This window comes from Accipiter gentilis, chromosome 7 (assembly GCF_929443795.1).
Source record: "Accipiter gentilis chromosome 7, bAccGen1.1, whole genome shotgun sequence".
Lineage (NCBI taxonomy): Eukaryota > Metazoa > Chordata > Aves > Accipitriformes > Accipitridae > Astur > Astur gentilis.
In genome coordinates, this window is record NC_064886.1 from 43,107,812 (window position 1) to 43,134,631 (window position 26,820).

Sequence of the window (26,820 nt, forward strand, 5' to 3'; positions counted from 1 at the left end):
TTGACTTCATATAACTTTTGCATAGCATTAAATTTGTGCCATTACGTTAATTAACATCACTTACAATACAATAACAAATAGACTTACTATCAGTCTCTGAGGTTAGTTGCTCAAGATAACTCAGGAGCAGTAGACTTGGTTATTACCCAAAAGCAAAGAAAGCTTTCATTAAACCTCTAAGAAGCTAAAGTTCCAAAACGAAGCTCTCCAATGAATGCTTTTCCACTAACTTAAAATAAATTTCTGTTAATATTTATTTCCTACATTATCTTTAACCAAAATGTGCCTTTCTATTACAGCAGTTAATTCCAATTAAGAAAACGTTGAAAGGCTTCCTGCAAAACACAAATACAGGATATTGGCAAGACTACAAGAATGAGGTAAAAACTACTGAAGACAACAAAATAATTTTCTTCTGACTGCAAACATAAAAAGGAGGTATATTTCTTATACGACACCAGCAATAAGTCTAGGTCCAACAGAGAATAACCAGAGCTGTTCAATGTTGACCTTTGAATCCTTATACCATCAGTTTAAACAGCTGCAAAATTATATAAAATGACAAAAATGACCAAAATCAAAGAACTCCTCCTGCCATGCCTACCCACATCCACCTGACTGACAAGCTCCTCTCATTTTTGCAGTTCCTCCATGTATTTTCCCCCCGTTAGTTTGCTGTCGGCATCTGGCCAACTGCTCGAGCTCAGCTACGCCGGACTGCGAGTCAGCCTTGGGGAGAAGCTTGAGGTGCCCAAGTACTGTAAACACATCCAGTCCTCACACTGCTACCCTGCCTTTCACCAAACTTGGAAACAAACTGAGTGTCAAGGCTTCCAAGAAATTCAGAATTAAGGTTAAATGTTATCATCTGAAGCCAAGAGAAGTCACAGACAATGTACTCTTAAAAAAAAAAAAAAAAACACCTGAGCTCTGCCCCACAGAGTCCAAGCCTCCCTGCAAGGTGCAGGACAACTTTTAGACTAAGAGCTTTTCTGAAAATCCTCTGAAGTCTGGAAGTATTAAAATTTTCTAAGGGTACAAGAGGAACTGATAATGGCATGCCAGGTCCTTCTTTATGGCAACTACAGCTGCCAGGAACAACAGATGCACCATTCTGGGCTTCCTTCTCAAGCCTTAGAGACTACTCCTATCTTGCAAATCCTCCAGACCATTAATTGCAGCAAGGACTAAGTCCTCCAAGACCTTCCCCGTTTCTTCATCATGTGAGGGTTGTTCTCCTACCGTAACAGTGAGGCACAGGACCTGCTCTCACCCGAGCACTGCTCCCAGCCATCCCCAGCCATGCACAGTGCCCAGGTATTTCCAACAAAACCCACCGAGATACAAAAGGCAGTAGCATGTGCCTGACCTGAGAACAAAGCTGGTCTCTGCTGCTTGTATACTACCGCAAGATAATAATGTATAGTTTACATTATCGTATCATAGGATGAGTCCAGACACACACATTGCGCTGAAATGCCATCAAAATCCAACAGTTGTTCTTTTAGATCAGACAAAACCCAACTTTTGACACCAGTGGCAAGCATGCAGGTGGTATAAAGCTGGGAAAACTGGACATCACCTCGACAGAACCCTCAGGCATACACTCTGTAGTTTAGATAACCACCAAAATAAACATTTGGAAAACTGAACTCCAGTGACACAGTAAGGAAAAGGATAAAAACTCTGAAGAACATCTGGCCTCAGGCTGCAAAGTCCTTCTGTATTAAAAAAGTGTCATCATTATCCTCCATGTGACAGCACTGAAGACAACCCCAGTAACTGGGATCTCATGTCCCAAAACACTAACACCATTATTTGATATCAACCCATTTAGATTCTGCAGTTTAAATGTAGGAGTGAAATCCCAGCCCTGGATAACTCAGGGTACAATACGCAGTAGTCTGTCTGTCTGTCCTACAATCGATGCTGTTTTCCATGTTCCCACGACTCCCACACAACAACCACCAGAGCTGCCTCCAGACCACCTCTCTCTCAGTGACCTTAACTACTAACAACAACAACTTAACATTAGCTCTACCAAAGTCAGCCCACTTGGATTATTAATTCACTGGGGCAAAATTAAATAAATAAAAAACCCAAGAATCCATGGCAAGTTTTACTTGCAAAAGCAAACACAGCATCCATTTACAGTGGCGATTTCCTAAAATAAATTGTACACATGCCTACCATCTCCTTTCCTCTTTGGAGTGGTTAACCCAGAAAGGTGGAAGTTACACAAGCACATTCCTGTTTGATAAGGGAGACCCACGCACTGACTTCACCAGGAATAGCTACTGTGCTCCAAAGTAACCCCTAATATTGGTAACTATTTGAATTTAAATTTTGAATAAATTTAGATGAAAGATTAAAGAAAGAATGTCGTTCTGCCTTTCCAGCACTGTGGAGATGCTTGCCTTTTATAATGAGGGAGCCAATAAAAATAACAAGGGAGAAGATTTACACCCAAGCTCCTCAGAAAAAAATAAAGAATGAATTACTGATTTTTGCAGCTACTTAGTGGTAGGAACAGATGGTTACAGGCAACAGTATTGACAACTTAACAAGCTACCACCCCCAAAGGTGAGCTTCTAAGACTGGTCCGAATTCAAGAGTTAAAAACATTACAGCTGAGACCGCTGCTCTCAAGGGGAAAGGGAGAGTTTTAGCCAGTCCCACAGTGCTTCAGGAATCTGCTTTACTCACTGCTGCATTCGGCCACAGCCCTCACCAAAGGGCTGTGTTTTCCCAAAATGCCCCAACGTGGCTGCCTGCAGCCATCTGCCCACACCCGAAGTGAGCCTGGGCAGTGGTGAAGGCAGGCAATGCAGATTAAACAGTTCGGAGTAAAAGCAGAGCTTTCAGTATTTGCCTACCAAACCAAAGCCACTTCTGAGGACAGAACAGCCAGGCGTGCCAGCTTCCCAAAATGACCAGGCACAGAGAGAGGTTCCGAGAATTCAAGCCCCTTGAAGCTTCTGCCACAGTAAGCACAGACAACAGCCTGCACCCCTCACTCAAAGTCCACAAGAAGATGCAAGTTTCTGCAAAACACCCAAGAAATCCCTTCTCCCAGCTCCTGTACTTCTACAGCAATTGGAAGCTCAAGATCAAAATACTAATTAAAACATTAACTTGTTAAATATGATTCAGTGAAGTTATCTTTGAATTTCTGGAGAAGTCCAGCAAACTACTATAAAACAGGGATAATATGCAGCATTGCCAAAACTGTCAGAATACCTGAGTTCTCAAGCATCTAATTAAGCCAGTAATGAATTAGACTGAGCCTGCAAATCTCAGCCCTTGTTGTCCTGTTCTTCTAAAATTAAAGCTCTGCCAAGAATTTAACCAAGGGAACAGAAATAATGATAACGCCTAGTCTCCATCTTCACACTTGACATTTAAGACTTACTTTTCAGAGGCTTCTCCCGTTTTTATCAGAAGTCCTCTCCCAAATAATATCAATAAAGCATACCCATCAATTCTGCATTTGCTTGCAATAACAACAATGCCCCCCTTTCACATGTACCTATTAAAGAGGTTGCACCTGGCTGTTACGCTGTTAGACACTTTGGTGGTTCAGCCAAACCACCTATCATGCAAGTTTTCCATAACATTCACACTCCGGGTTTTCTGCCACTTGACACCACCAAGCAACGACTCCCACCTTGGGGGGTGTCAGGCAGCTGACCTGTACCTGTCGGACACCAACTGTCCCACCTGTAGCTCCACTACAGATGCACAAGTCACTGACACACGCATCTCCCTCAGTATTCATGCAACAGAAACACACTCCCCCAAACACAAAAAACTACTTCCTCCCCCTTAAAGAACTCAGGGGTTTGAACGTCAAAATCACCAGGCTCACAATTATCTATACAATTATTTAAAAGAGCAAAACATAACGGAACAAGACCATCCTAAACCATTATTCTTTCAAGAAGTACAATGGTGAGTCTGGTCTTATCAGCAGGCCTTTGGTCTGCAAGCTCCTTAGGGTAGGAACAGATTGCACACCTCTTGCTGCCAAATGCATCATCTGCACTTAATTCATAGCATGATGGATATCTTCTGAAAACAAGCGATTTCAGCCATATTTTGTGTAATCCTGCCATTCCACTCCAAAGCCTGTCATCTCTCACCCAGAGTGTCACTTCCTCAGGGTGGAGACCGTCACTTCAGTCCCTTTCAAGAATAAATACACTTTGGTGCTACACAAAACATTCATAAATAAATAAAACCATCACTCCAAACACTGCACCTCATTCACCACACCAGAACCTGCCTGAAAACACTTTTACTTTCAGAAGAAGTCGCACCCAGGAATGCAGTTGCACAACAATGGAAGTGGTAACTGGCCTCTTACGTGCCAAATAACCTACACATTCCCTTCCCCAAACCTTGTCTCCATGTGTCACCCAGGCGGTATGTCTCATAGGAATCTTCCCCTGTGAAATAACACACGCTGCCAGTTACTGGAAATTATGATCCTGTGCACCGTCTACGTTACAAGCTTGTTTTAACGACTTGTTCCTAAACACAACTGTGATTTTTAAGTGTAGAGTACATTCACTGATATAAATCTACTAAATCCTAACTCAAAAGTATACTTTTTTTAAAAAACGAGGATTTTTGCAGTCATAATGTAGCCCCTTCTGAGAACAAAATTATTCAAAAACAAGTAGAGTTGGGGAAAAAAACCCCTACCAACTATTTCCCTTCTTTTTAGGTAACTGTTGCCATGGCTTTGTCTAGTTGTAATCAGAACACAAGGGGAAGGACAAGAGTTGTATCTGGTAGCAGACTGCTCTTACCAAGAACTCCCTTCTGTGTCATGGTGAACACACAGCTCTGAATTACATCCGAAGAACAAGTCAAGCAAGACATTTTTCAAAGAAGCTTCTGCTTAGCTCAGATCTGTACATTAAAGGTGCTGTATTGTGCACATGGGCCAGGTTAGCTTTTTAGCAGTGGAAAGGTTAGTGAAAGTGAATTAATGTAAGTGCTCCACTCTAACATCTGACATGCAAGAAAGGAGCCTCCCTACCTACACTTCTCCTAAAAGGTACGTTCAAATTGAGGGGATGTAGGTGGCATCTGCCAAAAGTGGCATGTGAATAACATTGGCAATTTAACAAATTCTGATAAAATACAACGAACTGTAAAAGCAGCAATTCAAACACTCAAATCAAATGCTTATGCTGAGATTATATTTGAGAATTCAGCTTTTTCACTGGGACAGAGGAAGGATTTTAAAGCTCTCTTCTGCAGGTATCAGCAGTGTTTTGTGTCCAAAAACTCAAGCCCCATTTGACTCGCAAAGAAGTCTAGGCTCACAATAAAACCGCCTGTGCTTAACCTCTGTTGATAGTGAAGATAGGGCTTTAAAAATTAAATTTAGATTGTATAACTTCAGTGCTGTCCATTGCAGAGCACAAAATGGACTAACAGAAGTTTACCGCTCCTAAGGGCCGTGGAAACCTACCTCACATACACGTAGGTACTACAGCATATGAGCACCGTGCCAGAAGAGCACTGGGTAGGAAATGCTAACAACCCATCTCCCATCCACACTGGCTGCAGCCTTTCCCAGGCTGAGCCATGCACCAGCACAAAGCCAGAGTGCCTCGTTTGAAACACTCCAGGCAAACCCATACCTGAAAAGCCACCCAGCTGGTTTATGGCACTTCCAAAATCTGAATTTTTCTGAGAGAGAGGCCTCTACCATTTCAGGGGTGGAGCGAGGACCACAGCAGAAGTCAGTCAAACCCACAAGCCACACAGCTCCACTTCTTTACTGTTACATGAGACTGTTAATTCCACTTGCACATGGCTTCCCCTCCCCGTTCCAGGCCCTGATTCATAACAAGTCAGCTTCTCACCCCAAAAGCCAACGTTTCCATACCATACCCCACGACCACAGGGAAAGCCTCACTGCTCAGGTCGGCTGTGACCAACATGCTAAAGAAAAAACGTACACTGCGCTACTTCTATCATGTTATCTTCCAACCCCTCCAATTTGCAAGGGATAAGAATTGAAACACGTGGGAAAAAAGCCCAAAAATTCAGAATACTTCTATGCAAAGAAATATCTTCTTTGGGGAATACTAAGTCTATTTCCCCCAAAGCAGTAAAAATTGAAAACTGTATATGAACACGCTTAAGAACTTTAATAGAAAAATACCAAGCAGTTAAGTAACACCACATTCCACCTAAACAACACTACCATTATTGCAGCATCTGACTTTCAGAGGACAATTCAATCCTGGAAGCATGTATTGTAATTGCTTTTCCACTACGGACCTCAGCTATACAATTGTATCTTTCTCTGGAGGTCAGAACAAGGCACGGCTGCAGCTCTGAAAAGCAATTCTGTTTAGCAGCGCTACCTTATTCATTCTTTTAATCTTACACCTACATATTCATTATGAACTCTGTAAAATACCACTGCCAAAACCACCATCAAAAGCCTCTGCAATCTCTGCTGCTCGGAGAAAGCCTTGACCCCTCTGCTTCCCTAATGAAGATGTCGGGAAAGCACGAATCATACCAGCTGCCAGCTCCGGGGACCATCGAGTCACTGAACCCCAGAACAAGCCCAGCATGATGCAGCCGTTTCTCGCTGTCAACAAGCGAAAAGAAGCTATCATGATGAACCTGGCTTCTTTTGAGAAAATTGTTCAAAACAGTTCAGTGAGAAAATACCTGTCCTACTCATTGCAGCATGAGAGCTGCCGTGTTGCAGCCGTTGAGGCTATGTGAAGCCAGCATCTCACACAGTTGACTGAACTCCCTGTTTCTCCACCCATTTCGACAGGACCTTTGCTGTTATTACTATGGCAAGCTGGGGAAAAAAAACAAAACCAAAACAAAACAACAAAACACAAAAAAAAAACATGTCCTTTTTGGAGAACTAAGGGTAGCAATGTTTGTAGCAACTCCTGCATTTCGCAATAAAGGAGTCATCTACTGAAATGGAGAAATCTCAGACTTTCCTAACACTTCCTGCGGTGGAACAGGCCCTCTGCTCCCTCCCTACAACGTACCACATCATTTCTGGTCCTCCAGAAGCTGCACTAATGCAACTACTTCTGGGTCAGCACATTATGCCACAAACAATCCACATAAACCTCTAAATATTTATATTTTATTTAAATGCAGAATATCTTGGTGATCAGGTTAACAGCACACCATCACAAACAGTGGTATTGGCACATGTGGAACAAGCCACCTCCCAGGGACAAAAAACACCCTGCATCAGGTTTGGAACCAAAGGGAACAGCACAGTGGACACCCTCCAAGTCCCTTTCCAGCACCAAAGCTTTATTTGCATTAGCCAAGCTATGAAATGTGGAACAGCATCATCAGAAGAGAGCAAATACTGCAGGATCTTACTACAAAGGTAAGCCTGGTCCTGAAGATCACGCTCCTCAGCCTCTTTCAACAGGGAATCCAGCACCATCCCTTACAGCAAGTCACATGCACAAGTGGCTTGGCCAGGGGAGAAAAAAAAAAAACAACAACCTGAAACAACTTGGTTTGTGCCCCACTGTGTTCTCACTCACAGGTTTATAGCAAAGGCAACCTCATTCTCGTGGTCACAAATGGACAAGTGACAAAAGCTGAGCACTTTCACAAAACACCACCTTCTCCTCAGGCAAGACAGAAGGTAGCACATCATCTCTCTGCTAGCTTGGCACACAAGCACCAAGGCACCCCATGGTTTTACCCATGCACAGCATGAGGAGTTAAAGACAACAATGACTTGCTTTTAGAATGACTGACTTTTAGGATGAGAGGTTTTTACTCAAGCTTGGGCCAGACATTAATTCTGTTCAATCCTTGGACTACTCAGAGGATGGCATAAACTGCACATCAGTGCACTGGCTGGGAGCTGCATGATAAACTGCAGTGACTGTGTATGCTGTAGCCTCCCCACCAGCACAAAGCCTACGAATTCACCTCTACAGTTTCAGAACATGCCACATTTGGGTAATTTTTTCAGCCAACACTGGAGGATTCTGATCTTCTCCCCTTGTTCTCTTCTCCCCAACATCTCCATACTGCAGTAGCCTAGGAACAGAGCTATTGGACCCCAAACCAATATGCTTTTTAAGTAATGCAATAGTCTGTATTTGCAGAGCAGTGAATAAAAACTTATTTTACTGGAAAAGGTCACTTAACTATCATCTCCCAAGGCTCACAAAACCCACAAAGCAAAATCACTCTTTTTTTGTTTGTTTGTTTCAGAAGTCAAAGAAACATCTGACTTCATAGTAATTATTTCTTTCTACGCAGTGTGAATGTTTTTTCACATCACACATCCTCAACCTTCATCTGTCAAGTTTTTCCATCCACAGTTTCAGCTAGACCCATAATCAACATAGCATGGCTTTATATAAACAAAATACAAAACATTCAGAGAGAAAAGGGCTAAAGACAGAGAAAAGCCTAATGTGGCAAACTTTTCTAAAGGGCAGCTACCATAGTGATGCAGTGCATAATTTAAGCTCTCAGTAATAATCCTAAAAGATATTAGTGGCCAAAAGGTAGGTGATGTAGCCAAAAGGCCCTGGACGGATGCAGTTTGCCATAATGCTCTATAACCTGTCAGGAAGCAAGTCATTTTGCCCAGTGGGCAAGTATACTATGCAAATACATTTGAATGTTCAGTAAGTTTTCATTTAAGTGAAAGGTCCTGTAATGAATACTATCCTGTTTTTAAAAGTATTGCTTGCATTCAAAAAAGCAAAACACCATTTACTTCAAAACTCAGAATGAAAAATCTTCGTACTGAACTCTGAAACGTAATAGGTAGTAAACAATCTGTTTTATAATTGATGTTAGGATTCAGCTCAGTTTTTCAGGGAACTGCAGAGCGCCCATTAAGGAAAGAGTTACTGCATACTACAGCAAAAGGTCTCACACTTGATACACTTTAATTACTTAGCTGCAGCAGGGGAGAGTTACTGATGCCTAGTCTGTTTTGTTTCACTGTGAAAGCCTTCTACTGCTATTAATATTCACCAAGGGAAACCGAAATAACGTCTTGCCTCCCTCTGAATACCTTGGAATTATTATGGACAAACTAAATACGAAGGTTTTGTGGGGTTTTTTTCACTCAAAATCCAGGACAAAGGAAACCTACCAGCTTGCAAAGACACCTGATAGAGCAGACCTGTATTTCTACATATAATAACTCTCCTTCAATAATGGCCTTTATCATAATGACAACTTCAACACCAATAATCCCATTGCAGAATAAACCAAGAGGTCAGCCAAGTACCCAAAGCCCCACAGCAGAAGCAACGCACTAAGTTATCCATTGAGAGCCTTCGCCATAGCATTTCTGGGCATGCTGAGGATGACCTTGAACTCTGCACTGCTGAGTTTCCCCTCCGTAACACTGCCATGACACACACTGCAAAGCCGAGCTCACGGAGAGCAGTGAACAACAGCTTTTATTCAGCTTGCAACACACCAAACTGCCAGTACTGCGGAAAAAACCCAGCAAGAACTCCTTCCTACCAGCTACATCTATATAATTTTGCTTTCCAGAAGACAGCACCGACCTCCCTCATCCTCTCTCAAAATACTGAGGGAAAAATCTCTCCCTCCCCCCCGCCCCCCTAAATTCCACTCTAAGATAGCCTATTATTTCTGCATCTGCTAACGCTACCAAAAAGTTGAATCCTAACACTGAATCAAACTGTAGTCTCAGCATATTGGGAGGTTTCTCTGCCCAAAATGAAACATAGGTGCCATCTGTTTCAATTATACTAATCACAAGAAGACATAACATTGTAAAACTGGCACTTTTTAATAGACTTTGTGTTGTGGGGCTTTTTTAAAGACATTTTGAAAGTGAAGAGAAAGAAAGAGGACCGTGATAGACTAGAGGTAGAAGACTATTTAACACTCAGCAGTCTACAGCACCAACAAGCTACACAGTCTGCAAGACAAACCAATGGTGGAACTGCCCCCACAGGAAAGTTAACTTTTGCTTTCAGGCAAGTCAGGGAAAAACTTGCTACATTTGAAACAATACGAAAGTGAAAGGGCATCTTAGAACTAAAGATATTTCCTAAGATATTCTTGGTTAGTACCTTTAAGTTATTCCATGGAAGTTTGCAATTTTTACCTTCAAATTTCAGAAAATAAAGAAAAATTTAAAAAAAAACAAAACAAAACCAAACCAAAAAAACAAACACCAAAAAAACCAAAACCAAACCACAACCAAACCCAAATCAACCAAACACATCAGCATGGACACAATCACTTGTTAGGTAATAAAACAGAAAATTTGGACAGAAGCAAGGTAAATATTTACCGATTCCATAGCTGAAAGCTGTTGTTAGCAGGACATATATTAAAATCCAACAGAGGTGTGTCCCAAAAACACTGTGTAATCTGAAAAACACAGGAATTAGTTCATTAGAAAATTATAACACAGAGTTTAATTTTATTTACAATAAGCATGCTGTATTTGAGTACATGAAGGCTACTAAATACAAATCCGTGCCTGATCCAGAAATAAACTTTCTGATAACAAGTCTACACAAACAGAAGAATAAAAGAAATTGTGGAAAGCTTAGCAGAGCATCAACCAAGTTCCATAGCCTTCTGATAATAGATTAAAAAAAAAATTACTTGTCTCAATGTTTCTGTAACCATCTATGTGGTTTTACAGTAAATTTATTTACAAAAAAAGGTATGTGCCCCCCGCCGCCCCCCCCCCCCCCAACTGTGAGCAACTCATGGACCAACAGCCTACACAGGGAAAGAGTGAACTGCCCACAGCTTGCTATGAGGTGCACTGTGCCCGTAATTCACTCTCTTGAACAACCTACGTCAAATTACTTGTGACACAAGCACTTTCTTTTTAAGAATACCTTCGGATCCTTGCTCTGAATAGCAGTTAATTTATTACAAAGCTCTAACTTTTTCTTTATTTTTCAAACAGCTCTCGCTGCACCTTTCAAGGATATTTTTCCAGGTACAGATTCCCAAAGTGAAATTTCCAACACCGGGCAGGAACCAGCAGGAGCTCTCAGCACCCAAGGCAAAGACAAATTACATTCATTAACTGGGCAACTAAACTGGTACATGAAAGGGTTGGCAGACGATCCTGAGCCCAAAACCCAGTACCTGAACTCTTCACCACTTCTCACGACAGAGGAACACCCAGCTGCGTGGTGCTGAGCAGTCACAGGTGACTGTCATGTCAGCACTGGCAGAAACCCGACTTGCCCGACAAGCCTGAGGGCTGCAACTAAACCCAGCCTGTCTCGTGACTCACCCAGCTCTGCCTGCACGCCTGACGAGCACGTTTGCTGCGAAATAAATTTCTCCCCCAGCCAGAGCAAACTAGTCCGTTCCAGGTGAGATCTCCACGGAAGTCACTATCGTTTTGCAGGTGATCTGGCCTGCTCCCCAACTGCAGAGGGGACAAGTTTCAGACAGCACAACTCGGTAGGAGCCCATGCAAGTCCTATGAGCATGGGCAAGCCTGAACTACTAATAAGCAGGTTTGAGAGTTTGCAACGTGCAAGACCAGAGAGCTTGGGCAGAGCCACGTGTCAAACACTGTCTTATCCCAGATTTTTTATGTTCATGAAGAACCACAACACCTCCTGATATCTGCTCAGCATTAGCAGGTTCTTACTTCCACCTTTACGGGACCTGTAAATATGGAAAGAGTCAACATATGCTCTAAGCAAAACCTCAAAGTTTTTTCAAAACATGCGTTAGACACGTAATAGCAATAGCTGAGCTTCTGCTACACTTCCACAGAGAAGCGGCTCAATGAAGGAACTTTGTAGGAAAAAAAAAAAGCAAGCTGATGGTGTACTGCAAACTACAGCTGCTAAAGCTCAGCCGTGCTGGGCAAGCAGCAGTAACCTGAAGCGCAGGCACTGGGCCTTCCCCAGTACAACTGAAGGTATTCTCTTCTGCACAAACAGGTTAAATTGCCAACTCCACGTGCTGCTCATTGCTGAACTCCCCACTCAAAATCCCATGTCCCATCGTGATCTCTAGATTCTCTAAACCACACCGAGGAACACAATGACCAACCCCTGTTCCAGCTGACAATGGAAAATTTGGATTTCTTCCAAATTACGTTTTCTTCTAAAAGGAAAAGTTCTAAAAAACAATTTTATACTCAAAACCTCAACATACATAAAGTTACAAGTGGGGAACTAAAAAGTACAAGATGTGTTCTTTTCAGCAAAGCTCCTACTTTTATTTGCTTGCTCCATTTCCAGTTGTCCCTTATGAAGTGCTAAAGATTCCCCAACTCATACAGACCTTAACTCCTAGAACCTTCACATACTGGTCTTCCTCCTCCTAATTACACTCTGCTTCTTGTGTTCTTTTTCTAAAACCTCTCACACTGATGCTTTTACTGTGGAGGTCCTTTGGGGCAGCCAACCACTACTTTGGTTTAATCCATTATTATTCTCCCAAATTCTGCCTCCACAACTTCCAAGGCTCAGCTCCCTTGTACCATGTTCCAGAGTGCAATGCTTCTTCCAACAGCAACAGATTTAGTTTCCTGTAATGTTTTCACAACTTAGCAGTCAACAAGACTGGCCTATGTAGAGCTCATGACATGCAGTTCAATTTTATACTTTATTGTTGCTCACCACCTTACAAACCGCTTCTTTGATTTAGCTGGATTTGGACACCTGCCTTCCAATGGGATGGTCTTCAAAGAACCATCCAGGAAAGACCCTGAGGCTACCTGGGACAGATACACAGTGGAAGAGATTGGGAACCCTGGGAAAGCCTTGTCTGTTTTGAGAAACTTCCAGTCCCTGATGAAAAGTCAAAGGGAAGACGTCCAGATAAGCAACACAGCTGTGTCCAGGGTAGAGCTGCTACCAACTAAGCTAAGGAAAGTCTCAGGAGCCACAGTGAAAAGGAGCAGGCCAACATAAAACCAAAAACCCCAAAGGAACATGTAAGGGTGCACAGTCCTGACTCGAAAGGAAATCCTGCAGCAGGTAAACGTTTCCAGATGAATGAAAGGGAAACAAATGAAAGTTTTCTGATCTTTTTCTTTCAGAAAAGCAAGGGAGATAAAGACATACAGCTACCTCGTGTTTTTTTCCAAGGCAAGTGAGTCCTGGGGCACTAAAGGATCCCCTGATCAGGAACTGCAGTCCTATGGAGTATGATGACCATACTTGCACAGCACCTTTTGCAACATGATTCCCTTACCCCTTTTGTACTCTTCTCCTCCACAATAAAAGTCACAACTCTAATTAGAGCTATCCACTTAAACTGAGATAAAAGATTAACTGGGGAAAAAAAGCTGAACTTCCAATTACATTATCTGGAAAGTCAGTAGTGCTACTTGCTGACAATAGTGACTATGACGAATTCTGAACAAAATTATCATAGAAGTCTACAGAAATCCTGTCCCATGACATACTGATATACAGTTTTATAGACCTATTTATATCTACTTCCTGGCCTACATATAGCAATTTTATTCATTACTTAGCTCACTCATAAAATGTACATTAAGTATTGTAACACTAAAACAGAGGACACATATGAGCCAAGTAACTTTCACAACGAACGGTGTACCATTTTCTTATGAAATGGTTATCAAATTACTCATGAAGTGCAGCAAATATTTCAGCAGAAGATGCCCAATGCACAGATCATGGGCAAAACCGGACTGGTAATATGTATTTGGGTCACTTGCACAATGTGCCTGTTGTGCAGAATCCAAGATTTCAATTTAAAACTAACTTCACTTCCAAAAGCCTAAAATTATAGTATTAGACACATTTATCCATCCAATTTTCTTAGCTTTTGTCTGATGAAAATGTATCACTTCACAAACTAACATTACTATCCTTGTTTTCCCTTCTATGAACTTACAATGCTGACCATTGGACAACACTCAAGATGCATGCCAAGCTAGCTGCAGCTACACAGAAACCATTTTGCAATGCAAAATGGCAGACATTAATTTTTCCTTTGCATTGAAATGGTAGTATAAATACCAAATAATTATGTGTTCAAGGTGACGAGATTCTGGTTTAAAGCAGGCTCAAGTCTTTCAAGACCTGTGATGCTTTATTTTATATTAACATGAAGAAATTTGGAAACTCTGGGTAAGCAGACAGTTCTATTAAAAAAAAAAAATAATAAGTGTTTCAACCTCTAAGTTCTCCCACCAACTTCTGTTCTTTAACACACAGTCCTCAGCAGTTCCCCACTGATTACTTATTGATTCCTCCTGCTGCACTCCCACACAGATCAGTAAACTTCAGATTTAGAGCGCATGGTGCATTTTGCTAGCATACTTTTGCTAGCATTCATTGAAAAAAAAAAAATCAGGAATTAAGTAATTCAAACTTCTTTAATCAAAGGCTATCTTGTAACTTTACAGAAATCTGTATTTGAAGATGGAAAATGCTTTACAATCACAAGATGTGACCTGGAAAAAACAGTATATTTGCATTGAGTTTAACTATAGACTATTTACATCAAAGCAGCTCGGGCAGGCAGTTGAGATGTGGCAGGGGAACAATAACTGGTTCCAGTAGCGAGGCAGGACGTGGCTTCATAGACCGATGTCAGCCATGAAATAATAAAACTGGACCGGTTCTAACTGGTTCCAGTAGCGAGGCAGGACGTGGCTTCATAGACCGATGTCAGCCATGAAATAATAAAACTGGACCGGTTCTGTACAGATGCAGAGTCACTTAGAAGGGTCTCTGAAAAATGTGTTCAAGATGCAACAATTTTATACATCCAGATATTTCTAAATTTGATCAACTGAATGCAGAAAGGGTTCTACTTAAATCTCCATTTTACAGGGCATAGGAAAGAAGCCATCCGCTGAAGCCTCACTTCAAGCAATCAAGAGGCCACCCTCCCCACAAGCAAGTACATTTTTTCTTATTAGTGGTTCTTTGAAGCAAGAAGTTGTATTTTGATTTAAAGACAGACTTGCACCAATTCAGATTTTATGGTGATCCGGAACTAAGAAGCATAACAGGGTATCAGTATGAGATTTAGATTCTGGTTTAGATCAACTTCTGAACAGAAAAAACCTCTAGGGAGTAGGACAGCCTTTTTCCACAGGACTCATCTGCTTCCCTCGAAATAATTTCAGGAAGAGACAGAATTTCAATGAGGCATCTCTCTGAGGGCTTCAGTAAAAATATACACTGGGGAACACACAAGACACCAATGAGCTTACGCTTTCAGATAAGCTCCACTACCTCAGATGCAGAATTCAAGGAGGTAAGAGTACAACAAATTCAGAGGGAGGGGAAATCTAGAAATGTTTTCCAATGCACTCCATAGGCATGCTCAGAATAACTCGGCGAAACTGCCTGCACACCTTTACACAGCACCCTGTATACAGACACTGATCCTTCACCCTACCGAAATGATGAAAAAGACTCATTCTCAGAAACTGTAAAATCACATTACAATTCCAGAATCTGTGAAAATTGGGGGGGGGGGGGGAGGAGATTAAGCAGACAACACTACAAACCTCATGTACTTATTATCAATTACATGTCTTCCAGGAATATTTGTCAGTACCTTCTGCAACAACAGGGATTCTATCCCCACCTGGTTACAGCACCCAAGTCAGTTAAGAATCCAAATGACAAGTGCTGGAGTTCGGGGAAGAAATCGAAGGGCCACATATAAAGAAACAGTACAGAAATTACTGCCTCTGCTCCTTTCTGTAGGTTTTGCTCACACCCCCTTCAAAGCCAAGGACAGTCCTGCCCACGACAGCAGTGAAAGCTTTCCTCTGGCCTCGAGGGGACATGCAACTAATAAAGATCATCAGATTTGTGGCAGATTCACTCAAGAGACTGGAAAAGCACACCCAGACCACTCTACGCAGCTCAGGACTATCTAGAAAGAGGAAGAAAAAGGAGAAGTGTTGCACTGGAGATCTGAAGGGGAGGGGGAAACGAGTTGTTTCCAAGAAACACACAGAAATTAGAGATAAATAACACGCCTTTAACTGAAATGCCCTGCATCCTATCAGTAGCTTACAGACCCAACCATCTCCAAATACACGCATGCTGAGCAAACTTATGTTCAGTGGGACCAGTCACACTTGCTCGCGCGTGCAGCTGCTCCTACACTTTAAGGAGAAATTTCCAGCAGTGGTGTGAACTACAGAAACTGCCTTTCACTAAAATTTACAAAGAAGCAAATATTACTGCAGCAATCATGATAGCCGACCATGCTTATACAGTACCAATTACCGAAGTGAAAAACCAAAGTGCAGAGAGAATTCCACTAGTGCTTAAAAAAAGGGGGGAAGAAAAAAACCCCTTTCAGTATGTTCAATTGTGACAAAACTGTAGCATCAAGTAAAATTTAATTTGATAGCTTTCAGAAAGTAAGTAGGTAATATATTCTTGGTCTCAAAGTTCCTTTATTTTGCCCTGCAGATAATATGTATGCTGAGATCCACATTTTTTAAAGCTCCTGTCATCTTTGCCACTTGATAAAAATACAAAATAACCTGATACTGTCCTCAAAAACACAGATCAAGATACTTATATGTGGGCTGAAGAGCCTAAGGCTCAATTTATCCCACCAAAACAAGCATGAAGGAAAGGAAAGATGTGGTTCCTGTGGAACCAAACCGTCCTTTAAGTGCTTTAATTGAAAGTCTGACATGGACAACAAAATCCACAAGAAACTGGAACCACTAAGCTGTTTAGAGACCTCCAGTGAATGAAAAGAATCCAGGATCTGTGATGTCAAGTGACTGGTTTCAATGTGTTTCAGGTATTCCTCCAGATCTGTGCTTTTTTCAGTTCATTAAATGACACTAGTTACAGTATTTACACACTGATGTAACAATAGGACTCAGCTTCCATCACCAATATTCTTGGCTGACCCTGAGTAATTACTGCACACTATTGTTGCCTACTTTATAAACACTCCGAACATCATGCTTGCAAGGAGAATGGGAAACGATGCTTGTGTACGGTACATTTCTATATCTCCTTTTATAGAAATGATACTTGAGAAGTTCAAATAAAAATTATATAGTTCATTTCAGTAGGTCAAAAGATAGAATAAAAATGTTTAACTACTTTTACGTTCAAATTGCACTAAACTAAAAAATTATCAGCAGAAGCCTAATGTTTCACTGAGTTTAACCCCTGCAAACACACAACAGGCAGCTGAGCAATAAACTCTGAAGTTACTGGACATGCCATCTTTATTTTTGGTTTATCTGGTTTCTTCATATCAGACATGTAAAGTTCTCTACCCTCATGAATATCTCGAAATCGCTAACCTTTAAAATCACCTATCATTTCTCCTGGAAAGATCCGTGAAAGCAGCCTGAAAGGTACTTGGCAGGGTAAAAAACTGGGGCTGTCAGAAGAGTCCCAGCTCCCAGCTCAACCTGAAAGCTTAAATCACTGAACTCACTCGTTTTTTTCTTGGCATGAAGCGGCAGAAGAGCAAAGCAAGCCCGAACAGTTTCCACTGAACCAGATTTTTCAATTCTGTGTGCACAATTAAGAGTTCTGGAAATACACAAGCATGTTCCCTCATCTCTCCTCTTTCACCCTTACCACCTTCTGTGGCTTCTCTGCTGAGTGGAAAGTATTAAGTCAAAATACAGCTTCTGCAATTTCCTTAACCAACCTTGGACTGAAGCTCAAGGCTACAGCTTGCCCTTCTGTACTAGCAAGCAGAGACAAGACTGTTGGCCAGTCCAGAGGACACGCTGTTTTCCATGCTATGATTTAGTCTACTTAAGTTAAAAAAAAAAAAAAAAAAAAAAAAAAAACAAACCTCCCCTAGTTTTAAAAAATGTTAATACCTTAAAAATTATGCACTTTTATCAGCAAATGGGTAAAGAAGTCTTAACTATACTAGCAACACTTGCTTTACAACAACATTAACTTACATCAAGTAGCCATCTCTGTCACAGATGGAAATAAAAAAAATTGTTAGGCACCCAAAAATAGTTGTCCACTGTCACTTCAGCAGCTCGCAGCCCAGGGAGCTATAGGCATCCTTGTTTGTCAGCCCCAATGCTTCCAAATAATCCTCCAGACCCTCACCATTTTTCTTTTTTAGAGCTCCAATATGAAATGTGATTACCTAAGACTGCTGGGTCTTTCCAGCCTGGCTGAATCTCTTCCAAAAAGCAAAAAGATGCATCATCAGGCTCAATTTTTTATTAAATGATCTGCACGTGCAAAACAAAGATCCACTGTCTTGCTTTGGAAGAACACGTTGTTATTACTGGTACACAGCAAAAACAAATATACACATTAAGCACGTGGCAATGTGTTTCCGAGAAAACCAGCACAGAACAACAGCATCATATCTGCTTTCAAATAACCTGAACTGGTTAGCTATCCAGCCATAAAATTCAACAAGAAGATGTACAGAACCCTCAAGCTGTTTATGTTAGTGTATAGAAAGCTGTTAATTCCTAAGCCATTTGGAAGAAACACAAGACACACAATGGTGTGGATTTTCAAAGCAGAACTGTTCCATGATTATTTTTAGTTCACATGAAATGAGAAGAAAGTGTAACCTCCGTATCCTAAACATTTGCTGAGCCCCATCTGAAAAGCAGTAAATTTCCAATCCAATTAATACAAAGACAGTATAAAGAGCACTTTTTTAAAAGCTTAAGTACAGCAGCATATCTGTAGACATGTAAAATGAAGGGCATCATATAGCAGAAAATCAAACATTTTAGAAAGCATTATCCAGGAAAAGACTTCCAGGTCAATACAGAAACCACCACACAGTAAGTTCAAGTAAAAGGTAGGAGGCAAAGACAACAAATGCTCTTCTTGGGCACAGCAACAAGAAGTAATAAAGGAAAACTAGCACTACTGGAGTCAACAGCATGAGCTGTAATATTCCCAGAAACTGACAATTAGAAAGGTTTATGGGAAAACTAAAACAAATTAATCAAGTACTAGAAAACTTAAGTGTATATTCAAAAGCTACAGATTCATCTGGCAAAAGACTGAGCTGCCAGTTTTCTAGCTTCCATTTCTCATAGCCATCCTAGAGACTTACCACCTGCACTTAAAAACAAAAATAACCCCCAGTGACCTAGGGGAATTTCTACCATCTGAGATCTAAAAGACGCATGATAAAGAATATGCTGATACACCATCAAAAGGGACACTCAAAGGTGAATTCTGAAGATAGACAGAAGTACTGCCATCTTTGAGAACTCAAAAAACCCCACCCTACTGAACAGAATGAAGCCAAACTAAAAAATTTTGAATCTTCAACTTGTCCTAATTAAGCTCCAAGATGCTGGCCTTCAATGAAGACAAGAAGCATGTTCCCTGGAATTAAACCAGTAATTTAAAGTTAGATCACAGCTGCTGTCATATTTCAGGTACCTTCTCCTTTTCATTCCTCCTAAATACAAGTCTGAAGTGGGACAAAGACATACTTCCCATCATCGGACTGAATACCTTCCCTGTAACTTTACTGAGAGTGCTTTACTCATCCATTCCACTCAAATTCCCTTTGTAAGTTCTTCTAAGGAAAGGAAGGAGGAGGAACGATGCTACTAGGCTAGGAAGAGCACCACTTTATTTAAAAATATGAGTCTGCAATTTCTTACTCCATGCTCAATGTTGACACATAGAGAAAACACAGACCATTCTTCAGAACAAAAAAAAGAATTGACAGACACACTTGTCACCTTTACAGTCTCAGATATTTGCAACCATGCAATTCGGTGGCAAATTGGATACAGGTTACTATTAATAACTGAACTATTTCCTTTCTGAAAGCTGATTTGTGAAAAGGATGCAAGTATCCCGTTTTAAAACACACTAATCAGCCAAGGAGGAGTCAAAGACATCACCGTTCAGCCTTCAAGAACATACACATAGTCCCTCTCAAACAGGAAAAAAGCAGAGAAAACTTAGCCAAAGAGTGCATGATCAACTGCTCCAAGCAGTAGTATACAACCTCCTCACAGCCAAGAAAATTCTGCGTAGTCACACAAACATTACAACCAGACACTTCAACAACTCAGATGCGGGTTCTTTCCTTAAGAATATGCAGGTCTCACTTAAAGGCTCACAACCAGATACATACAGCCATCACCAGGATTAGCTGACAACACTGTTACCTGCCATAGCAGGAGACCTGGCTTGATGACCCAGGAGAGCCTCAGAAAGCAATGTGAAAAATGCAATTGTTAAAACGTGTCCAAGTCTTCAGTTTCCAGAGTTAAGATGAGTGCCTTACAATCACCTCAAATTACATAGCAAGGAGAAATGGTAAAGGAAGCGCTTCCTTGATTTACTCACGGCATCTCTCCCCTATTGTCTAGGTCCTGGCAAGGTAAGGTCAGAACAAAAAGAGATGCTTTAAAACTGCCACATAAATTGAAAGCACCTACAGCTTCCACTGATTATTCCCCCCCCCCCCCCCACTCCTATTATAAGCCCTGAACAGGTTTAAGTAGCAGTTGCCATCATTAAAGAAGTTGCTCCCCTCCCATTTTCCATTCTCCACGCAGCACCAGGTAACGGTGATAAAGCAGCACGCTGCTGCAGTCTCACGTAGCTACAGACGGCAGGTCTGGAACATGGTAAGAGGAGGGCACAGGCCACCTCAGCCAAGACACTCACCAGAGAGCATTACTAAATAATAGAATGAGGAAGTCAAATGTCTGTCTGTGTACGTTAGTGGTACGCCAGCTCCTCGGGGGGGGGGGGGGGGGGGGGGGGCTGAAGGGCTGCTGGAGGGCTGTGGGTGAAGTAACAGGAGATGCTGGATCCCCTGCTCCACTGCTGGATCCCCTGCTTCTCCCTTGGGCCACTTCTGGAGCTTGCCCATCAATCAGCTTATCATGCCAGCCCAGCAGAAAACCTCCTCATCTTCCTCTGCCTACTGGTCTCCCACCTCAGAAGGGGCAGAATCGGCTCTGGGAAGAGGCAGCGCTGGCCAGGGAGGGTGGGTGAACCTCACACACACACACCCCCCCAGCAGCAGCCATGAACCACCTCCGGCCGTGCCATGAAACCACACCCCGAGAAAAATCTACAAACACCTAGTGAAAGGGCATATCCCTTCCTTCAAACACATCGTCGTCCAAATAAACAGCACAGAGGGTGGCAAGGAAAACGCTCAGAGGACAAAAGGACAGAGAGTTCGGATTAAACCCAGTCCCTTGATCCCTGGCCAAATGGCCTACCCATAAGCCCACGCAACTTCCACAGCCAATTTAAAATCCTGAGTGTGCTATACTTTAGGTTATAAAATCATATTTAGACACACATTTGAAGTGTTCTTTGCTCTGCTGGTGGCTAAAAACAATTCCTTTGTCATCAAATCTTGCTTCAGCAAGCTGACATGACGGTTTTAACTCAGGAAATAAGATAATTATGGTTTCAAGGTAAACAACTACAACTGTGCATCATAAACAGTTTCTAATTTTAAGCCTGAGTCCCTCTAATGCCATCCATATTTTCAAGAAAGTTTCTTTACAAATGGTTTAGGTTGTCTAAGTGGCTTGTGACTGAGCCCTGTTGCTGATTAGCATCAACAGCAAGTCTTGGGAAAACACGTGCAGGTGTAGCAGATAAAAGTCTAGCACATGCAGCAGGTGAGCTCCTGTATGAAAATGAGTCTAGGTAAGCCAAACATGAAAGGAGAAAGATATATTCTGAGTCTTAAATAGCTTGAGCGGTAAAAACTGCATTTCTCTTAGGAACACACAGAGAACAGTAAGCGCTGAGACTAAAGCTACACATACTTACGCAACGTTTGCTGCAAGTCATTTTATATCCCAGGCCTCAAATGCCCCACTGCAGCTTCCCCAGTGGCACAAACAGCAAGAATTCAAGTTATAACTCGCTGCAAGAACATCAGCTACCAAGTTGTTCAACACAAAGCAGTAAACTCACCTACAGCTATCCACGCTGCGTCTAAACTAGCCCTCGTGCTACTGCTACCATCAAATATTCTCCAAAGTTACCTAGAAACAAAGCCTTACAATAAACAGAAGCATCACCACTGAGACTTCATAAGCCAGAAATGCTGAAGCACAACATCTGAATTTGTCTGGAACTACAATGAGGTATTGAGGGCAGCAAGCTGCCTGCCTCCAAGATGAATCATTACACACAGAGGTAGCAATAACTCGAAGTACTGCTTATAGGTGTTAGCCTGGTAGGCTTTCATGCTTCCTCATCCGAAGAAAAAGAAGTGCTAAATTACAACCAAATGAACACAACTGAATGAGAGAACATAATAGAGCAAACAAGATCCAATACAGATACAGCATTCTTAAACAGTTGTGCTCAGATGAGACAGAAGTGGTCAAAACTATTCAAACGGCCAGTTGCAAGAACACTGCCGTTTCTGCAGAAGACTAAACAGTAAAGAGGAATCACGTGGTGAAGCCTGTGCAGCTTGGGAGAGCTTGCTCCTCCAAAACTTTTCATCATTAAACATTTTCAAACAACCCCACCCCATTTCTGCTATTGTTGTCAGAGAGGGAATTCCAACTAGAACAATTATTTCCACCACATTTTTCTGTTGGAAGTAGAAAAATGGTAATACTGCACAGCAAAAATACGATTCACGCAGTAGTTCATCCAGTAACGCAAGTCTCCTTCTTAAAAGGAAAAGATTAACATGCCTGGAGTCCATTGTGCAGCAGCATGAATGTATTTTTAGATACAAACATTTGAAGGCAGCAGTATGGTGGAAGTCTCCCAGGTTGAAGTTAGCAGTGGGAGGTTAATCTCTCTACACCCTGGAGAGGGCAGTTCATTAAGAGGCTGTTCAGAGCAGAAGGAAACAATTTGCCCACTCCCTGAAGAAATCCCTCTTCCCATGACTGTACACAAGGCAGCTCCTCTGAACTCTCCACCATCCCACATCTCATCCCAATTTCCACCATTTTCTTGGTAACAGCACCATGTCCAGGCTGTGTTAGAAAGCACTCTTCCCTTCCAAATCTCTAGCACAATTAATGGAGCTAAATTCAATGCTGTCTTCAAGGCACGACATGGAATACAAAGTGGCTCAAAGTCAACCCAAGTGTCCAAGAAAAGGAGGTAGCAGAACAACAGTTGGCTTTATAATTTTGCAATTAACACTTTTCCATGACTTCTGATAAGGTAATGTATTAGCTGTCAGACCAAACCCAAGTGCAAGTAAGTGAACCTTAAGATATTCTCAAAGAGAAGATCTCAAAAGAGTCAAATACTCTCCCTGCCACTGAAGCCACTCTGCTCTTCTCAGGCTAACAGACGAATGTTTAACCCAATTATCAGGTAAAGGAGTCTACTCAATGAGTCCACAAAAGGTAATGTAGTCACCACATGCATTAGCTTATACCTACAACTGTGCTCACATTGCAATTCATCAAGTAGCCCTTCAGGACTCCACCTTTGGAAAAAATCACCTCAAAGGTTTGCTGAGATAGCTGCCTCAGACCTGGGAAGAAGTCAAAAAACATAAGCTGTCTCCAAGTTAGCCATCATACACACCCATTTGTATACAGACTACAGGGTCATGTGGGTTTTTTGGTTGGTTGTTCATTTTAAACAAGTTAAGCAGACTGCCCAGCTATGCTCTATCAATATAATGACATCCCCTGGACTTGAGCCACGGGCTAAACAGCCATCGTACACCTCTACCTTCATTCCCATATTAGGCTGTTCCTATGATATTGGAAATATCCACTCAACACTAGCTCAGAAAATTGCTTCCTAATATTTTCTTACGCTATTACATATTTTAATACTTAACTCTCAAATAAAATACTTCCAAATTATCAAGTATTTGGTGTGGAACACTTAATTTTCAGGTAGCTGAAGTTAAACAAAAATAGAATAAAATTCAGATAAACCTGTGAATTACAGAGAGTAGGTGTTCATTATTTCATAAATTGCCAGCAAGTCGGACTGTCCCATCTGATATCTTAGAGATGCTGGCATTGTCAGAACGTATTACCTCCCCTCTTTGAGGAGGTACATTTAAGTATCCCAAGAGTGTCACTGAAGAACAAAAACTCATGGTCAATTCTGAGCATGTGACAACAGGTAGGAAAAAAAAGAGGAAAAATGCAAAAAGTCTACACGAGACCCAAAAGCCCTGACTACAGCCAAGCCATTTTTCAGACTTTTATTAAAATTAGATTGGCCTTTGACTATGAATCACACCTACCTCTTGTAAACAGCAAAAGAGCACCAACATCATGCAGTGAAAAACACAGAAATACACAAAGGGGAACAGAGGTGAGTAACATCTATTAACAAGGCTACTCCATACCCACAGCGCACACACCACACTGTGCTTATACACCTCAAAAAATAGTTCATTTATAACAACTCACAGCTTTCATGGAAGGCAAGCAAAACTGTACTAAAATATGGTGTGTAGGTATAAGAAAAATAAAGCTTGATTCAGCCCTGCCTCCCCTCCGTAGCCCTACCTCCTCCAGGCACTTTAAATAGGATGTTATCACTACTTGTTTATATGCCATTACAGGAAAAAAAAATGCTTGGTTTCTTAATACTGCATTACAGAACAAAATGTTACTCAATTCTTTCTGTAAAGTACCAAGAAATAATTGTGAGACCATATGCATCTGAAAGCATCGACATGCTGGAGTAATCCGGACTTATGTAACCGACAATTGGCATCTAACCACGAAGAGCAAGAAAGAAAGGGCCAACATATAAATTTTCTTTCAAGATCTAAAACCAAACTAAAAATTAATTTTGAGGAGTCTGGTTCAGGAGGCAAGTGAAATTCACAACTCTAAGTTACAATTTAAGGTTTCTGCCATGAAAGTACACAGACAAAAGAGAATCCCATGTGGCTGATTTTGCTTCCTTTAGCTCATCCCATTAAGCAAAAATGAATCATTTGCTAATTGACAAGTTCAGTTTGAACCGATGCCACCATGACTCTTATCTCAGTAGCTGGAAGGCAGGTCCTTCCAAGGTTTCAACAAGCCATGGACAAAGGCAGAGATCAGCATCCTTCTATTTTCTCAGCGCATCCTAAAGTGCCAGGCATCTGAACACAGATACTCCTGGAGATCATGTTATACTTTATCCTTGAAGTCACAGTAAAGAAAAGAAAGCACCCACTCTACATACTCACAAGATCCACTACATCCCCCAGCCCCCTTCAGATGAGGGCAAAGCCCACCACCATGCTATGGCATGTACTGTAACACAGGGGTGATATCTAAAGCCCTAAATCACCTCTGCCTTGGGATGGCCCCACTATCTTCAGCTGTAAAATCAGCTTCCTACCGCCAGCTGCAGTGGACATATATAACATAATGCTCACATCTGCATTTTCTGAGCCTGGGGGTTCCTGAGTGGAAGTAAATCAAAGGGAAACATGGGCACAGTTCAAAAGAAGAGCAGCCACGGCATGAGGCAGACATGGACAAGACGGCCAAAACCGAGAGGTGCAAAATAGACCCCAAATCCACAGACAGGCAACAAATATGACTAAAATCCATCTTCACCCCCTTTCTACCTGCTCTTAGCCAAAAGGAAACTTTTTCTTCCTGGAAGCATGATTAAGTGCTTTGGTATCACTCTGTTAGACAAAGCTCACTGTTGTTAGATGCCAGGCTTGGGGTGGAAGAGAAGGTGTTTGCCTGGCTGCAACCACCACCATAAAGACACAGACACATTATTATGAAAAGCAAGTCAACTTTTTATGCACATACAAGGATAACAAATGTGTCATTGCTGTGTTTTGAACGTCTAAGATCTTAAGCCGAACTGTAGGAAGGAGTGTTACTAGTTAGGCTATTACAGCAAATGAAATGAAAATTGAAAATGAAGTCTAACTGACATTAAAGTAAATATATATCAATTGCACAATCATCATAATACATAGACAGTTCTTACAACAAAACTTCTGCAGAACAGAAAAGCACCCTTGATAACTCTGAATATTAAGCTGAGGTACCACAGGCATCTTACAGTTTATGTAAATAAAGTGCCTCCTGCAAATAATCATGGTTCCTTCAGTGAAAACTGCAGCATGATTAACAGAGGTCCATTATAAAGGCAATGCATAACCTAGCTCCTGTGAGTAGTCACTGCCACATCGGACTGCGTTTCTATGGCAACCAGGGAGGAAAATATAAAGCAAATTACAGTTAAGTGAAAATTATTCTCCATGACAATATATGTTAATGCAGGAACATTTGCAAGGCCATTCTGGATAAAATGTTTACATTCACACATGTGTTTACAAAAATAAATAAAAGGCAGTCTATAACAGCTAATGGATCATCCAAAGATAAAGATCCTAGTTTGTTGGGGTTTTTTCAAGTTTTAACCTATTCAGAATAAAATTCTTCAAGCTAATAGAATGGAAAAAAACCCACCGTAACAAAGGTGTTTGCACATTTAGATATTGTATACATTCTTTAAGAAACAGTTTTTCAGAAGATCTAACACGTACGTTTTTGAATGTTGTGATCCTTTAATCTTCCTGGCTGCAAACAAAGAGCACATTTATACCTCCCTCATCCCAAGAGAAAATGTTTTAAACGAGAGGCTAAGTCACTCAGAATATTTATAGGATCTGACTGAAACTGGAATAGTGACTTATTTTAATCAGCTATAACTTACTGAAAAGTGTTTTATAGCTCAGAATTTGCAGCATTGACTACAGCTAGGAGAGTCTTATACCTCACCATGGTTTAAAAGCAGCACAGGTCAACGAGAACCCGTTGTCAGATACTTTTAGAAAAGCCCACAACTAAGGCTTTAAAAGGTTATCCTACTCTCCCACCATGATCACTTAGCC

General features: G+C 41.4%; 1 protein-coding gene across 5 annotated transcripts in view; it reads right to left on the bottom strand.

Annotated features, from left to right (window-relative positions):
• The window catches only part of ANKRD11 (ankyrin repeat domain containing 11), a 159,981-nt gene that overhangs the window by 122,398 nt on the left and 10,763 nt on the right, over nt 1-26,820 (bottom strand). For 4 of the 5 annotated variants that reach the window (XM_049806426.1, XM_049806427.1, XM_049806429.1 and 1 more), the window contains exon 2: nt 10,331-10,410. The exons of the other annotated variant lie outside the window; for it this stretch is intronic. The gene's annotated coding sequence lies outside the window, so the exon portion shown is untranslated. The remainder of the gene's footprint in view (nt 1-10,330; nt 10,411-26,820) is intronic. 5 annotated transcript variants of the gene reach the window in all.